Below are 14,376 nucleotides of genomic sequence, written 5' to 3' on the forward strand. Positions count from 1 at the left end.
CCGACAGACTGTATCCTCTAAAGGCCAAGTAAAACAGTCTCTAATTAGTAGGACCACAGAAATCAGGAAACGGTACTCAGTTTGACGAAATGTTTTTCAACTAAGACGCCAAGTTCTATGAAATGACGGCAAGACTCTGAGAACCTGTCTTAGTATGCTTGATGTGTTTTTAACATGCATGCTGTACTTTTTTGTAGGCATTCCTATTTTTTGCCTGGGAAACATTACCCAATAGAGAGCCTTGCTTGCTAATGTCAGATGGTCTTGACTTTGAATCCATCACCAGCCGATTCTTCTTCCTTTTTGGGTCTCCATGGGCATTACAGTGGGAGGTAAACTGTACTCAGGACATTTTGTTTGTTTGTTTGCTTGTTTGTTTGTTTTTTCAGGTCAGGCAGGCGGAAAAGTAGATGTCATATTGTCACTTAAATAATTGCATTGGAGAGGAAAGAGCCAGAAGCTTGTGGAATTCCCATCACCAATTAGGTTGGGTGGCCAGGATTTTATTTGCTCACACCCAATCATATATGCATCCACACATTCATTTTTTCCCCCTGAGACAGAGTTTCTCTGTATAGCCCTGGCTGTCCTGGAATTCACTCTGTAGACCAGGCTGGCCTCGAACTCAGAAATTCGACTGCCTCTGTCTCCCAAGTGCTGGGATTAAAAGGCGTGTGCCACCATGCCCGGCCCATCCACACATTCTTAATTAAATGTCAGTCATGCTACCAAAACAGAAACCAGAAGCATCTCAGTTTGAATAGTAGGAAATAAAGCAAGGATTTTCAAGAGGCCACCGAATCTAAGTGTCTTGGGTAGGGTATTAAAGGAAATTATCGGAATTTCTAATTTCTTACAGTCTGCAGTCTAGCTAACCCAACAACGGGCAGCTGTGAATGGTAAGTCCAAGAATCTACTAGTTGCTCAATGCCATGAGGCTAGGTATTTCACCTGATCTTCTGTATAAGCTGGAATCCTGTAGAAGCAGGTTCCAACAGATGTGCTAGCAAGTAAGTGCAAGCCAGGTGAAGAAGAGCAAATCTTCCTTCTCCCAATGTCCTTATGTAGGCCTCCAGAAGAAGGTGTGGCCCAGATTCTAGGTGTGTACTACTGTGCCTGAATGTGGAATTTGCTTTGTCCCAAGATGGCCTTGAACTCAGAGGTCTGCTTGCCTCCGTCTCCTGGGATTAAAGGCATGTACATAAGCTTTTCATGGTGTGCCCTTCATTTCTGGATTATAGTTCATTGCAGATGTAGTCAGATTGACAACTGGAAATAGCCATCACACTACATTTGTGCAATGCTGTTATAAGTATCACTTTTGAACATAATAATATAACTTGGTTCTATTCACTCTCTTAGAAAGTTGAGTGGGAACAGAGAACAGTTGGTCTGTGGTCTCTGGTAGGTTCTAGTCTAAATCAGTCATTCAGTAAAAAAAAAAAAAAGGGGGGGGGGCAAGTTCTGGGGCTGGACCGATGGTTTAGTAGTTAAGAGCATTTCTTGGTCTTACAAAGGACCCAAGCTCAATTCTCAGCACCAATATGGTGGTTTACAGCAATCCATAGCTCTAGCTCCAGGGGATTCTGAGCTCTCTTCTGACCTTTAGGGGCACCAAGCTTACACACTGGCAAGTATACACACTGGCTGCCTAGCAATGTCCACACAGCCAGCACTGTCTCCTCCCTCTTATCCTACCCTCCTCCCAAGTTCTGCCACTTCATTTTGCATATCTGGCTCTCAGTTTCTCCAAGCTTAAAAAAAAAGTCACACTGTCCACATCATTCATTCTAGAAAGTTCTATAATTATAGGCTTTAAAAAAAAATAAGTAAATAGCAGGCTGGAAAGATGGCTCAGCAGTTAAGATGGCTTCCTGCTCTCCCAGAGGTTTCTAGTTTGGTTGCTAGCATCCCCATAAGGTGGTTCACAGCTGGCTTTAACTCCAGTTCTAAGAGATCCAACACATTCTTCCAGCTTCCTCAGGTACTAGCACATATATGGCATTCACTTACACAGACACACTCACACGTGTGCGTGCGCGCACACACACACACACACACACACACATGCACATACACACAGATACACACATACACAAACACAAACACAAATAAAAATAAGTCTTAAAAAAGATATAAGTAAATAAATTATTCCAACTCGGAAAAGGATATCAGTAACAAACGTATATTTGATATGTAAATTGACAACATGCACCAGCCATAAACTGGGCCTGGTCCTCGTGCTATCAATACGTTATCCTGAGAACAAGTTAATTAGAAAATCCAGAAAGCATTACAATTCCTTGCATTTGTCTTAAAAGAGCAATAAAATCCAGTCTCCTGCAGTTTTGAAATGAGTACGTGGAAGGATGTAAATATTTATTGGAACGAGAGCGGAGCAGGGAGACTCTCTGCTTTGTCTGCTAGTGGGCGGTAACATATCTATGGATCATTGTTTGCACGAAGCATTTAATAATCCCATCTGTTGGAAATGCATTTTTGGAGGTACTTTGAGACTGCTATAAACTACCTACGAATTGGCAGGAAAGCAATCCTGGAGAGACGCAAGTCTCTGGAGCAGAGCAAGAAGTTCAATATAAATCAATATGTAATTACAAAATTCCATCTTTGGCCACCGCGCCTTAAATATATTTATTTAGGCAGGATGCAGACTTGTGACTCCAGAGTCTAGGGTTGTCGTGTTCTCTGCTAACTCGAGATTTGAATTTCTCGGGAGAAGAGGAGAGGACACCTTTTTTTTTTTTTGGCCTGAAAAATCTATGGGAAGTGCGAGAATGTTGCTGGCCTGGCAGTTGCTCTGCGTTGTCTCCTGTGATTCTGTATCCCCCACCCCTGTGAGATTATTTTTCACTTAAAAAAAAATAGACGTATAAAAACTTGGTATTCTTGGTATTCCTTTTTCTTCCCTCTTCAAGCTTGCCTCTTTTGGCTCTGCCTCTCCTTCACAGCCGCATGCTGAAACGTTCATCTTCTTAGGTCCAGATGAGAGGGTATTTTCCTGACTGTACTACATCCTTCAGCAATCTGCTCGCTGGCTTCCCCTGTGCCCCGCCTCTTCGCTCCTCCACGCACAGCCTCTCTTCCCGTCCACTCTTCGTGAGTGTTCAATGTAGAGGGGGGGGAGGGTGCCATAAGAATCGTAGCTCATATCTAGGGGTTCAATTGGAGCTGTCAGAGAGATTTAATGGCTCATTACCTCGCCTGCTATCTCTTTTGGGTGAGATTCTTTATGTAACTGTCTTTATGTAAAATTAGATGAAAAAGTTTGGAAGGGGGAAGGCCTAGTCAGAATGAACCATTTTCAGCGTAAGAAATCAGGGCTTTATTTCCCCCGGGACTGTCGAGGTTTCAGTAGGCTTAGAGCTCTGCCCTTTCACCTCTGGCTGCCTCTGCCTCTCATCTCACAGCAAGGCCATTACTCTGAGTTGTATCACCCTAATAATATTCCCACTTGGAGAACCTAACCATGAGAACCTTAAATGTGACATTTCCGGGTGAGGGTCCCTGCAGACGTAATGAAATTAAAATAAGTCAGATAATCTAATCATATCTGATTCTGCTATGACTGCTATTCCTTGAAGAGGGGGAAATTAGACACCAGGGTGCTGTGTGGATAGAGGGGCAGCTTCTGCTGTTTAAGCCTCCCAGCCTGGGACCCACAGCAGTCTAGCAGAGAGGTCTGTGTCGTGGGACCACCGTAGGACCAGTCAGGAGAACACGAGGCAGGGACTCTAGGAGACGGGGTGAGACCACATGCATGCAGAAAGTGAATTAACAGAGGTGTGACCTGAGACCTGTGTGCTTACACACTTCTGATCTTTCCCTAACGAGAGAAGAAATGGCACCGTGGGCATGGCATGCCATAAGGCATCCCGAGACAGCTGTCACCAGGCTGGGATGCACAAGGCTCTGAGTTACAGAGTTAGGCTTACGGAGTTAGGCTAAAGGTTGGGGGTGAGTGAAGAGAGTACTGATCCCAGCTCAGTTAATCCAGATGCCCATGTGGAGAGGGGCTTTGTGTGGTGCTTGGACTCAGTCAGTCAAGAGCAGTTTCGGCTTCCTGCAGTTAGCTGCTAAATAAATAAATAAATAAAAATAAATAAATAAATAATTCTGAAGTACTTGGTGCAGTTGTTGTATCTGTCCATGTATATTTGGTGTCCTCTGTCTCAGTTCTAAACCTTTGACCTTTATAAAGCCACAGATGACTTCATCTCTATTCAATGTACTGTAAAATAAAAACAAACAAACAAACAAACAAAACACATGGCTTATAGACCCAATTGTGTTGCCATCTTTCAGTCAAGTTCTTAAAAACATACAGCTTCTGTCTCTTTTTATTTCTGTTGACTTAGTCCTAATTATGTCTGTTATTGGGTAGGAGGGAAGAGTATCATATATGACTGTGTATTATATAATCTGGTTGGAATTACAGTAGATTCTCAACAATAATAGAAAGCTGGGCGTGTGCCTCTCAGCGATGAGAAGGTTGTACCCTGGGTTTTGATTTTGTCTTCAGTGGTCTACCGCGTTTTCCGATTTTCTTCATCAGTTACTAATTGTTCCCCTCCAGCCGCTGACTGTCACGTGTTTCCAGATTAGCACGGGTCTCCTCTGAGCTCGCTCTTCATTGGTTGGCAACCCTGCTCCTGGTCACGTGAGCTTTATTGTTGTTGATAAGGCATCCAGCCATCTGATAAGGGCAGAGCAGCCTGCCAGCTCCTAGTCACCACCACCACCACCCCACCTCCCCCCAGTTGTCTTTTCTTCCACTGAAGTTTAAAATAAGCTTGTCAGCTTTCAGGAGAAGCCTTTCTGACAGAGTTCTGTTTTATCTATTGACTGATTTAGGGGGTGCTGCCATCTGTTTTATGATGCGTCTTTTCCTCCCCGAGTACAGAACACCTCAATATTAGTTTTAGGCTTTCTTTTGTAGGGAAAAAAAAAAATGAATGTTTAAAACACATCCGTATACACAGTATTCAAATCCTCAAACATTTAGAGAAGGATTTCCGTCGCAAGAAGCGTACCGGGAATGGAAGGGTTTTAAAGCGTGGGAGTCCTCTAGCTCAAAAAGGAAAAAAAAAAAATCATAATCTAGCAGAAGGGAATGTGATAGATATGTACACTATTTAATATGAACTAAGCCACGGAAAACACTTTTATATATAATGTGGTTCCTGGGAAGTGTCTTAGTTTCTTTTCTATTCCTATAACAAAATACCTGATAAAAGCGGCTCAAGGGATGAAAGATGTGTTAAGCTTACAGTTCTAAGTTATAGTCTATGATGGCAGGGAAGCCACAGGGACAGGAGTATACACACCCGCAGTCAAGGCGGAGAACAATGAAGGCATGCACATTAACTCTACATTTATAGAGTCTGGGATCCCTGCACAGGGCATGGTGCCACCCACAGTGGGCGGAGCTTCCCACTTCATTTAAAGTAATCAAGATAATCTACCATAGACAATCCCAGAGGCCTGTTTCCCAGGTGATTATCACTAACCCTCACAGGAAGTGATATTAATTTTGGCACAAATCACTTGAGGTAAAGAACTAGGATACAGTTTTTTAAATGTAGATCTAAGCACTAATTTTAATATACTTATGATCTATTATATTTGCTTTACACTTTATATGAGGTAGAGAGAATACTGATCAGTAGTGTTTTCATTTTTCAATAGGTAAGTCAGAGTGGAATTTGCTGTCTATATTGTCATGTAGTCATATAAAAACAAAACTATTCCAAAAGAAAAATTTTAAATGTTCCAGAACCTGAAACTTCTTGAAAACTAGGCAAGTAGAAAAATCTACACCTGACCTTACATGACAGAGCACAGTCAGAGTGTAGACATATTTAGAAACATTGTTCAAAATCAACCTTCAGGCTATGTGGTAAATTTCACGTTTAGACTTGAAAGCCATCTCATTATGTCTGTGTAAATGTTCCAAAATTAAAAGAAAAAAAAATCCACACTCTTTGGGTTGTGAGCATTTTGGATAGGGAATATTTAACCCACACTAATGATATTTTACATTCTTTGTTGGTGCTGACCTTCAGTGGAGAGACTAAGTAAAGTTTAAACTCAGCTCTCGCTAACAGTAGGCATATCTCACATACTCTGTGGTCTCCTGGGACTCCCTTACTCTGCGGGGCATCAGAGCTTTGGCCAATAATCAGTTATGTAATTAATCTTGATATCTAAATGACAGAAATGCTCAAATGCAATACTTTGAGTAAATGTTCCTGCACTTAGATTTGGTGGATTGCATAAATTCTGATTGGTAATCTGTATTTTCAGCCGCTGTATCTAAAATGGTCTGATTCTTTCGGATTGCAGACAGTGTGATTCCATTTACAGACAGATCGAATCGGGAACAGTGAGGGATGGGGAAAGCCTTATCTCGCTGGAGCATGCCTGGAAAATAGTTCTGTAATCACGAGTGTCAAGAGACTTCGGGGGAATTCATAGACGTCTGCTTCTCAGTGGGAAGTAGAAATTCAAAATCAAGCTGTATAAGATGAGCAGCATCCTCTTGGGTCTTTCCTTCATTTCTCCCTTGATTATCTCCAAGGGTCATTTTGGGGAACCGAAGGGAGTATTGTCATTGCTTTTAACCCTAACTACATTTTGCATTTCTGATCGTTTCTGACAATTCCGCCCTGTGTGTGTTGGTGTTCACACATGTGATCCAGTACGGTTGCCTGTGGATTACTCTAAATCTTGTGTGTGATTTAGCCGTTCTCTCCTTTTGGAAAAGACAGTGCTCTTATGGGGTCAGAACAGAGGGAAATCAGAAATATGTATGGGTTATGTATGAGCCTCAGCTGATCTGCGAAGAAGCAGTGAGAAATTACAGAGCCAGAGAAAACCCTTCGAAACTTGGCACCAAGGCAGAGATGGAGCATTTGACGAGACTTGCAGAGAAGTGTGTCTCAGTGTCACAGGAGAGGTGACTCCTCATTTTGGGAAAACTTAAAAACACTAAACCAAAAAATCCAAAAGTGCTTAGAAATGGCAGAAAAGACATAGAGGAAGCCTTCAGATGAAGGCTAAAGTTAAAGTGACTGCCATTTTGACTGCTTAAAGCCCTATTCAGATTCCCCCTACCCCCAAAAGGTAGAACAAAAAAACAAAAGTTTAGCATATTTAAATATTCCTCATGGGGTTTTAATGAGTAGTGAGTATTTACTAAAGGCCTTGGGAGAAGCTTGGCCAAGTGGGATACAGAATGACTCATGGTGTGGCCCGCAACCCTGTTGTTTCCAGATTCCTGGAGCTCTTTCCTGGGGCAGACTCTCGCCAGCTCTAGCACAGACTCGATCTCGATCTCGCAGTGGGAAAGCAGAGGCTTGTAAATGTGAAGTTGTCATCCAAGGAGGTATACCTAGGGGAGCTTTAGAGTCACAGTGACCAGCAATTTGTATATTACTTTGTCATCCTTGGATGAACACCTTTAGTCAAATCTGCCCAGAGACCCTGGTTGCCTCTCAGTAAGGTGGGAAAATAATAGCGCCTATCTACCTCATAGGCTGTGGCCGCTGTGAACAGTCCTGTGTGTGTGTGTCCTATTGGTGAAAGCCTTCTAGGTTAACTCCAGGGAGTGGAGCTGTCAGGTGTGAGAGTGCGTGGTGTTCTGGTCGTCCACAGCACTAATGGTCTTAATACTGTTTAGATTTTATTAGTCTGGCAGGACTATCCTGACCTGCCGTAACAAAGTCATGGTATCATTATATCGATGTTTCCTTATGTAACTGCTCATTCTTAAGTGTAATCTACACTGGCCTTACTATATTTTATCATAATTTATATACGCATTCCTTATTTCTCCATAAATACTAAAGCTGGGAATCACCCCCAACCTTTCAGAATGATAAAAACTGACAGACGAACTTGGGTATGAGGTACCCCCGCCCCTGCCCCGTACTGTCTTATTCTGGGGAAAGATTCCCAGGAGCAGAATCATTTGATAAAAATGTACGGAGAAAAGAAACTTTTAGTATGTGGGAGTCATGGCTTGTGACTGAAGGGAGTTCATCCGCGTTAGGAAGGGGGAAGTGTGCCTTCCTCATTTCTGTCAGCTTGTAAGCTCTGGAATGGTAGCAACAGCTAGGGCAGAAGTCAAGGGCCGGACCCGGACAGGATCCAGATCCAAGGTCTCTTATTTTCTTCCCTTTTCCACTGACAATTCTGATGGAGTTCGGCGTCGACATGAACCCTCCCTTCCTTGGAAGACTTGCCAATGTCGCAGCATAAATCCGTGAGCTCTCACTGAAAGGGACAAAAGGCGTCGCATGAAGACAGGCACTGGGTTTGGTTTCATTTCCCACAGACTTTACTGAGTGCTTATTTTTCCTAAGTGATTCAGGAGCACCATCCAGTCTACATCCGCAGTGTGTGCACTGGCTGGTTCTGTGTCAGCTTGACACAGGCTGGAGTTAGCACAGAGAAAGGAGCTTCAGTTGAGGAAATGCCTCCATGAGATCCAGCTGTAAGGCATTTTCTCAATTAGTGATCAAGGAGGAAAGGCCCCTTGTGGGTGGGACCATCTCTGGGCTGGTAGTCTTGGTTCTATAAGAGAGTAGGCTGAGCAAGCCAGAGGAAGCAAGCCAGTAAGGAACATCCCTCCGTGGCCTCTGCATCAGCTCCTGCTTTCTGACTTGAGTTCCAGTCCTGACTTCCTTGGTGATGAACAGCAACACGGATGTGTAAGCTGAATAAACCCTTTCCTCCCCAAGTTGCTTCTTGGGATGTTGGTGAAGGAATAGAAACCCTGACTAAGACAGTGTGAGAAGGGAGGGTTGTCACCTTCCAATCACAGTTACTGGGACCAAAAAGCTTCATAGTAAGTATCGAGACCAAGATTGGAATCCAGACCCTTTATCTCCAGTCGCCAATCCTGCCTCCTGGGAAGATCAGTCATACCATATACAAATGCTTGAGTGGTGTAAGAGACAGATGTTGGTGGGATTCAGGGAAGACAAGATGGAGGCAGACACAGAGGGCTTCGTGTAAAACATGGCTTCACAGTTATTTAGTTGTTTCCTCTTCGACTACCCTCATCTTGCAGCTTGAGCTGATCAAGCACAAAGCGAGATCCCTGGCACTGGGTTCCTGGTGCACAGCTAAGCCATCCTTCAGATTCAGTATGGGATTTACGAAAAGGTTTCTCTTGGACAGAGCACATAGCTACCCAGATATCTCCAGAGAGTTGCCTTCTCGGCGGCTGTGGGAAGTGGGAAGCCGGCATCCCAGCCACAGCCACAGCCACAGCCACAGCCACAGCCACAGCCACAGCCACAGCCACAGCCACAGCCACAGCCACAGCCACAGCCACAGCCACAGCCACGCACTTAACTGAATGGAGCATTCTGGGCCCGGTGCAAAGGAAAGCATTTTTAATCTGTTTTTGTAACATTGTTGTGAACTTCTAGGAAAGGGTAACAGGAGATAGCCAAGAGCCAGACGCTGTAACCAGACAGCTGAACCCTTTACTTTTAAATGTCAGGGTCAAGAGGTGAGAAACAGAAGGGCTCACTTTGTTAATAACCTGTGTGTATGTGATATAAAACACAAGCTCAGACCAAGGCCATAACCCCAAAGCGGTGAGGTACTGAGAGATTAGAGAATCGTCTATTCACCCTTGCAATGTAAAATCTTACTAAACAAGTTGACTTGTAAGGTCCTTGAATCAAGTCTATGAAGTGTGATATATGCTTACCTCCAAATCAGGACTTCATTTTCAATTAATTATACGACAAAACCTTATCAGGTTATTGCCTTATGCTGGGCCCTGTGCGTAGCACTGGTGTTTTGGGGACACTGCCTCTGGCTCTCAGTTGACCTAGGTTGTGATACAGCATACAGTGTGGCCAGACACAGATGCTCCCAGTTACATTAGTGAGCACCGCACAACTCCTCTCCTCGGCTGTGAGCATCTGCGCCATGGAAGAAGAACACGTACGTGCAGGGAAAAGCAGCCATATATCAAAGGCCCTCCCTGCTGTGTTGGTTTCTTCCTTTCCCACATCTGGAATTTTTCCTGGGGCAAAGGGACATCACAATTGCATCTTTTAGTTCAACTTTTTATTGTGAGATGACTGTAGATTCAGACACAGTCGTTAGAAATAATATTGAAAGTCCACACGTACCCATTCCCTACTTTGGCCTTATTGTAGTAGCTTGTAAAACTTTTGTATGAATCAAAGGCAGTAGTAGCATTTGTGTACTCTTCTGTCTATTTAGATTTTCCAAATCTCACTTACACAGTAATACCCTACTTACAATGGGATTATGTTCTCTTCCACCTTATGGTAAGTAGAAAATATTGTAAGTCAAAGCTCTGTTTACTATCAAACATTGCAGTGTGTTGTGAAGTATGAATATGACATAACTGTGGTCGTGTGGCTCTCTTCCTCTGCCCAGCATAGCAAGAAAGTGTTGAGCTGCAAATTGCTAGCCCAGGAAAAGATTACAATTCAAAGCACACAGGGGCCAACAAGATGGCTCACTGGATAAAGGCACTTGCCACCAAGCTGACAACCTGCATTTGATCCCCAGAATCCACATTGTGGAGAGAGAGAAATGACTCCAGTAAGTGATGCTCTGCCCTACACACACACACACACACACACACACACACACACACACACTATGGCACATGCTTCCTTCACACAAAATGAACAAAGGACTGTTTTTAAAAATTCAAGGCACTGTTTCTCCCGGATTCACATTGCTTTTGTGTCTTTGTAAAGTGGAAGCATTGTAAGTTAAGCTATCATAGATTGGGGCCACCTATACATATCTCTGTGTGTGCAACTTAGTTCTTGGTTATTTAATTGCCTACATAATTCTACCTACCACTGCTCCTAAGATACAAAATGGTTCCATCACTATGGGAGCTCCGATGTGGCCCTTCAGTAACCATATCCATCACCTGCCACAACCATCCTTTCAGGTCCCAGCCACTGGCAACTACTCATCTTCATGTCTGTAATTTTAGCACTTTAAAGATGCCGTGTAAGAGAACCCATGGGGTATGTAACCTTTGGGGACTGGCCCCATCCACATTGTGGCATAGAAGTAGTTTGTTCTCCTTTACTGTGTACTCCATGACATGTAGGTTCCATGTTGTGTGTTCCATGACATGTAGGTTCCATGTTGTGTGCTCCATGACATGGGTGTTCCATGTTGTGTGTTCCATGGCATGGACATGTATTTGCCTGTTCAGACACCTGGACTACTTCTGGTTTTTGATGTTGTAAATAAACCTGCCGTAAACAATTGTGGATCAGTATCAGCATAAACATGTTTTCTTCTCTCTGGCATAAAAGCCCAGGAGAACAATTGCTGGGTCAGATGGCTTTGCACAGTTTAGTTTTGTAAAACCTACTGGGTTTACAAAACCCAATTTTATAAAGCAAAAAACAGGGCAATTTGATAAGAACTTGTTTCAAAAACAAATCTGGAAAGTGGGCTGGAGACATACCTTGATGGCAGAGCAGTTGCCTAGCATATGTGAGACCCTCTGCTCCACCTTCAGTACCACAAACAACAAGAAAGCGAGCAAACAAAACAACTGGCAGACTGACTGCTGTTCAAAGAGGCCAGGGCACTTTTTGTTTCTATCAGTGACGTATGAGTTGCTTGATTTCTCCACGTCTGTGCCACCACATCCTGCTAATTGTTCTTATTTTAGCCCTCTGGTCAGTGCGGAGTGACATTTCATTGTGGTTTGATTTGCACTGCCCTTAGAGCTGATGATGTCAGACCTAATAGCCTATGTCTACTTTCCATTCACGTAGCCTCTCCAATGAAATGTCTTTTGTATGTTTTGCCTGTTCTTAATTGGATTGTTAACTTTTTATGGTTTAGTCTTGACAAGTCTTTGTAAATTACCAACTCTCCTTAGGTCCAGCTTTATCATTAATAGCATCATGATTTTGAGCCGCCTTGCATACCATTCTTAGTATATGTGCTGCCAAAGTGAGAACATACCATTCTTATATATATCAAAATGAATACTAAACATACATGCTACAAACACACACACACATTCAACACATACATGAGCACACACTATTCACGTGCACACATACACACACAAACATGTATTCTACACATATGTACACAGACAAACACATAAGCACATATGCACATGTACACATGCCACTACCCTGGGGAATTCTTTAACTTTTAACATTTTTTTTAGATATTGATTTTATCTTTTGGGTGTCTTGCCTGCATACTTGAATGTGCATCATAAGGTGTTAGATCCCCTGATAAAGAAGGTTGTAGAACACCAGGTGGGTGCTAGGAATTAAACTCAGGTCCTGTGGAAGAGCAATAAGTTCTTTTAACCAGTGAGCCATCACCAATCCCTATTTAAAACAAACAAACAAACAAGCAAAGAAAAAAAATAAACAAAACCAATTCTCTTTTGTTCTGTTTTGTTTTTTGAGACAGGGTCTTGCTAAGTAGTCCTGGCTGGCCTGGAACTCACATAGATAGATGTTCCTGTCTCTGCCTCCCAAGTGCTGGGATTAAAGACATATACCACCATGCCCAGCTCTCTGGGGAATTCCTTACGCAGTCTAGATACTCATCTTTGTGAGATACATGGTTATGCTGATATTTTCTGTCTTTTCATCTTAACAAGCTCTTTCACAAAAGAAACAGTTTTAAACTTTGATGAGGTAAAAGGTAAAATACATTTTTGTTCTTGTTAACATAGCCTCAGATCTACACAGAGACAAAAAGTTGGAGCAGAGCTCCGCTACCTCTAAAGGCTGCCTGTAGCATCTTCTTTGATAATCATTGCTCTTGGGAATCTGTAGCATGAAGTCACTGTCTTTGCTTTCAAAGGCACTGGGACTTTGGGGAGGCCAGGCTACCAGCCTACTGAGTCAATTTGAGTCTTCCCTCTTTGTTGTGTGTGTTTTCTTTTGTTTAGCAACATATTGCAAAGTGGAAGTTTTGAGCTTCCGTGCCAGATCATTACTGACTGTAAGTAAACAATGGAAATTGTTTCCATAAAAGTCATATGGATTATACTATATCAGAAGCTAACTGGAAGGGTGGTCATTTGCAGTTGGCAATACACCAAGCAGTTAAAATCGGAGCTTACAATTTTGCTTGCAGTAGGCCACACGGCTTTTGGGTCCTGTCTTAGTTAGGGTGTCTATTGCTATGAAGAGATTCCATGACCATAGTAAGTCTCATGAAGGAAAGCATTTAATTGGGGCTAGCTTACAGTTTGGAGGTTTAATCTGCTATTATCATGGTGATGTGCAGACAGACATAGTACTGAGGAAGGATCAGAGAGTTCTACACCTTGATCCACAGGCAGATGTGTAAGCCACATTGGGCATAGTTTGAGCATAAGAGACCTGAAAGCCCACCCCCACAGTGACACACTTCCTCCAACAAGGCCACACCCACTCCAACAAGGACACACCTCCTAATAGTGCCATTCCCTATGGGCCTATAGGGGCCATTTTCTCTCAAACCACCACAGGGGCCCCAATCTAAACATCTTCAAATTTTGCTATCAGATATATATCTGCGCATAATGTATTTACCTTGAATCATTTGAATAAAATTTTAAAACAGTGAGTATTCTTTCTTTTGCTCTCTTTAGCTATAAACCTTAAGGAAGAAAAGTTCTGGGTTTAGTTCTAGAAATATCTTCCCCAAAGAGTGTACTTTCTGTATAGTTTAATTAAAATGGAAGATAAAGGGTGGGGGGGGGTAACACTTTCCTTTATACACTCTGAACTTGCTATGTAGAGGAGAGCTGTCCTCTGTCTCCTAAGTCCCAGGTTTAATGGTATGAACCACAATGCCTGCTGTGGCCTTTACAAATTTAATCTTGAAAGAGTAGGTATGTAAAAGTTAAGTTTACATTGCTTGTATGTTTCTCAATAATTTTCACTGGACAACTTTGTTTTCCTAACAGAATAAGTTGTTTCCCTGAACTATAATTTTTTGTAATTTTTGTTTTTGTAGCACAGAATGCTTGCAGTTTTCTGTGGCTTGCTTTCTTTGTTTCCCAGGAGTGTTTGTGAAATTCAAAGCTGGGGTTTAGTCTGTGACTCCTGTTCTCACTTTACTATTTCTTCTCCTAGACAGAAGGATGTTTTAAATGTTGTTAGCATTTTTTTTAATGCTGATAAATATTTGGTATTTATGCTTTGGGAAACCTGCTTTTTGTGATTTGGGATAAAATGATCTCCAAGTTTCTTTTGAAAAAATGAAGTTATAGGTTTGTTTTCTTTGTCTTTAAAATAGAATTTTACAGTGTGTGTGTGTGTGTCTGTGTGTCTGTGTGTGTGTATTGTGCATGAGTGCACA

At 42.5% G+C, this 14,376-nt stretch overlaps 1 protein-coding gene across 4 annotated transcripts in view; it reads left to right on the top strand.

Annotated features, from left to right (window-relative positions):
• Window positions 1–14,376, top strand: part of Tmcc3 (transmembrane and coiled coil domains 3) — a 279,273-nt gene that overhangs the window by 185,654 nt on the left and 79,243 nt on the right. The window lies entirely within an intron of this gene.

Source organism: Mus musculus, chromosome 10 (genome assembly GCF_000001635.26).
Source record: "Mus musculus strain C57BL/6J chromosome 10, GRCm38.p6 C57BL/6J".
In the NCBI taxonomy this organism is placed as follows: domain Eukaryota; kingdom Metazoa; phylum Chordata; class Mammalia; order Rodentia; family Muridae; genus Mus; species Mus musculus.